The following is a 4,383-nucleotide window of genomic DNA, read 5'->3' as shown; positions in this document are numbered from 1 at the left end:
TTTACTTGTGACCACTCAGCGTGGAGCATTGCTCGCTCTTTCAGCTCAACAACTATTTTTTTGGCATAAAAAAACCCGACCAGTTTGTTTGAAAATGATAAAATTTGAGATCTAGCTTATTGTCGTCGTTTCCATAGTGATGTTTATAATGACCTTTGAATGCTGTTTCCTTTTTTCATGTTAGATGACGATAGGTCCGACGGGCAGGTGATAAGATGTGATGTAATAATGTTTTTTTTTGGTCTATACAGTGATTAACAGCTTTTAATCGTTAATCAAGATGTGGATTTTGCCATCTCAAGGTTTGCAAGAATCGTCTCTAAACCACTGGTTAACCTACACTTCATTTGCCTTTGCAACAATGGAGGTTCCATAACTAAAGGACTGCCGGACTGCATGATTGATAGTTCAACTTGTCTGAGTAGTAACCACTAGAAAGTTTGTTTAATTTTTTCGCCGTTCTGGAGGCGACGCTTATCCTTGAGGTGTCATCCTTCGATCCGCATCAACTAGAGCACAAAAACTAAGACGACTTATTTCAGTATGCATAGGTTAGCACGGTTAGTTCAAGGAGAACTGCTTAATTCTCGAGAACCTTGAGCACCACATTAACTAGTTTTACCTTCTTCAAGGACACTCTTTTTTGCCTATAAAATTATCGATAAAAAAAAATAATTGTAATAGAAGTTACCCCTTTTCCTGCCACCACGCCCTCTACTTAAACAGAGTATATTAACAACGTACCGAGATTTCGGATTATGCAGTGAGGTTATTTTAATCCAGGATTGCATGTTAGAGGTTAAAGTGAATTCCACAACGTACTTTCTCTTTCTGAAGAATCGTATAGAACATATTATATCAAACGATTAACATACCCCTGCTGTAGACTCTTCACTGCAAAACAATAGCGAACTGACAGTTCTAGAAAGTTTGACTTACTATTCGTTATTTTTCGAAGGTCTTGCTTGTTAGTATGTGTAATTAAGCACAAAGCTACACAATGGGCTATCTGTGCTCTGCCCATCATGGGTATCGAAACCCGGTTTCTAGCGTTGTAAGACCGCAGACATTCCGCTGTGCCACTGAGGTGGTTCTCAAAGGGATTAATAGACTGTGACCTTAAAAAGAGCAACTAGATTACTTGAAGTTAAAAAGAACCGAGCTTATCATGATGATAATCTATTAAAAATAGAAACACTTAAAACCCAAATATTGATTAAACCCATTTTCAGTATTCTGACGTTATACGTTCCGCTCTCTATTGCATATTTTGTCTTTAAGGGATTGTTCTTTTGTATAGCGGTGAAAAAGTAATTCAATCTTTGTTTTAACGTGTGTAATCGTGTTTCTGTGCAGCATGTTTTGACACTTTTAAAACATCAAATAAAACGAAGAACTGAAAAAATTAGGATTACGGGGTAATCATATTTATTCATACCAGTCAGTTCACCATATACTAATAATTAATTATACAATTAAACAAACAAAGAAACATAAAAAAAAAACGTATTTACAATCACAAAAAATCTAGGTTTATAACAATTTAAAGAAATACAAGCATAGTCCTTGGCTTTGTGACAAGGTCCTCGCTTATATTAATATCTTACGTTACCAGAAAAAAAGCTGTTTGTCCAGAAGGGAGAGTCATGAGTCATTCGCATGAATGTGATAAAAAAAGGACAGACTGCATTATATTCAGCTATCTTTTATAGTGATGAAAAGAACTGTTTTAGTACCAAATGATTTTTTTAAAACATTTTAAGTTCACTGGTAAAGATCATCGATTCATTGAATTTTCAATGCACGCTAAGTGTGTTGTGTACAAAGTGGCGAAAAAGTTATATTTCATTTATAAAAACACACTATCTATAGGACCTAGAGATTGAATAGTTTGCTCCTGTCTAGGTTTTGTGTGGTGGACGACGAATCAGACTCTTTATCAATTTCGTCCTCAGGACTGAACTTTGTTCACTAAGAGAATCAACGGAGGAAGAAGTCCGTAAAAAAACTCAACTTAAAAAAAGTTGAGAATTTCAATACAAAAATTCTATTTTAGCTCAAATATTCATCTTTAACCTGTTCGTGACCTGTCATTTTGAATTTCCAGGAACAATGAAACATTTGAGAAAATATCAAATATTTGATTGTATGTTTCACTGAAGAAAGTCCTTAAAAATCATTGGAATCAGTGTGAAAAACACTTAACATAGCACACTTTCACATGGGAATAGTAACAGTGAGCGTATCGAGTGTACCCATATGTTAAACAAGGGATTAATGTCCATCTAGTACAACTCAGAAAAGTAAGCCATATTTAAAAGAACAGAATTTCAGTTAAAGTTGTAATTTTTCCTTTACCCGTTTCCTCTCCAACAAACAAAAGATAACTTTATGTATTACTATAAAAATATTATAAAACTTACGATGAAATAGTAACATGAGGGTTATGATGAATCAGTCTCTTTGGTACACGGGATGGTTGCAATGAGAGCTGTGATTATACGGTTCATTGTACATCACGTAATGACATCGTAACCATTGTCGTACGACTCTCTATTCTGAGGACAACAAAAATACACAGTATCCAAACACTGTAACTGCGGCTGCCACAAAAATTCCCCTTCACTGCATCTGGGCCTACCTTGAAGCCACTAGTGGGCGCCACTGGGAAGCCACTAAGATTATACAAGTATATACAAACTTCACAGGGCCCAAAAATGGCTTCCTCCAGATCTGCCGTTGTATGCAAGCAAAGAAATATATTTCTATACTAAAGCTAAAAGTACTCACTACTTTCTTGTTTTGTTTTTTTTGGGGGGGGGGAGGGCACTTAGAATCCGTGACAAACTAAAACTAAGACATAAGTAAGCACATATATTCGGCGACCTCTACCTGCGCTTCCCACATGAAGATGAAAATAAGTAAAAGAAGGTCATGTGTATTTAAATTACCCAATTTATAACTTGCTTAAACTGACATAACCATGACAGAAGAGTTCCCAAAACACTAAGAAATTCGCATGATAAGAACTTTAACATGAATAAATAAGACAGAGACAGAATAAGCTTCTGCACATCTCCAAGTGGACCTGCCTTCAAGACCCAGAAGGTACATGTCAAGTGGACCTGCCTTCAAGACCCAGAAGATATACGTGAAGAGATGTGAGCCAACAGTGTTCAATTTGCTCTCTTTTGACAACTTATTCCCACTTTCTCTGATACATCTCTCGAGGAGGATAATGATGGTGTGCTGGACCACGAAGACGGCCATAGATTCGGGCATATTCGTCCTCAGAAGATCCGAGGCTATCAGAACCTGAAACACAAAACAATTGATATTTAATATACAACTCTAGAAAAGTACTTACTACAGCGTTGTTTATGATCAGACCTCTGCTTCCGTGTTTGGTTAGAATATTTAAATATTAGAAAAGTCAGGTCGTGCTTAATTTTGGTAAAAAAAAAACAATTATTTATAGGCCTCTAAGAAGTAGTATAAGCTAGTTGTCATGATATAAAAGACTGTTTGGTTTAAATATTAGTGATTAACTTATATTTGTGAGTGAATATATTATTATTTTTAAGCTTTGTTATAATAAGAGTTAAAAGCAGACAATTGTAGAAGGTTTTGTTAATAACTAATTCGTGTCGAGAATATAGAAAGTGGCCAGATGACTATATAATAAAGATATAAATGGCGTGAGACTAGGGGAAAGCAACAGACAGACAACAGTAGACAGATAATAGCAAAATAGAATATAGTAGTGTGAAGTTAAGTACCGCAAAGGTTATAGGCCTAACGTTTAATGTGTTGGAGGGAAACTAACAGTATAAAAAAGATAAGAAGGATAATTTTATTCCATCAAAGCATGGTTCTAAAGTAATTGAATCAGTCTGGGTGCTTTTTGATAAAAGGAACAGAGGATCTTCAGAAAAAAGAAGACCAAATGAATTACGATAACTAGCACCACAACTGTAAGTGAATCACACACAGAATACTAGTACGATAGTAATACAGAGAAGATAGTTCGACTTGTCAACTGAAATTCTAAAGTAACTGAATAGGCCTAAGTGTACTTTTGACAACAAGAAGAGAACTATATATATATAGTGTTTATGATATGGCTATAATCTATATAGTGTGAAGACTGTTGTACATACGTTTAACTTGTTCCGAATATATATATTATTTGAAAACAAATAAAGTGTGTGCGGTTTATTCATCATTGAATTTATCGTCAACAAGTCACAAACACGTACTGTAGAAGAATCCTAAGCCTAACAACGACATAGTACATATTTATATTATTAAGAAATATAAGTAAAAGCCATTTATTTCGACAATTGGCAAAAAGAATAACTTATATATATATATATATATTAT

This window comes from Limulus polyphemus, unplaced genomic scaffold, assembly GCF_000517525.1.
Source record: "Limulus polyphemus unplaced genomic scaffold, Limulus_polyphemus-2.1.2 Scaffold2272, whole genome shotgun sequence".
NCBI classification, from domain to species: domain Eukaryota; kingdom Metazoa; phylum Arthropoda; class Merostomata; order Xiphosura; family Limulidae; genus Limulus; species Limulus polyphemus.
Note: the sequence above shows the minus strand (reverse complement) of the source record.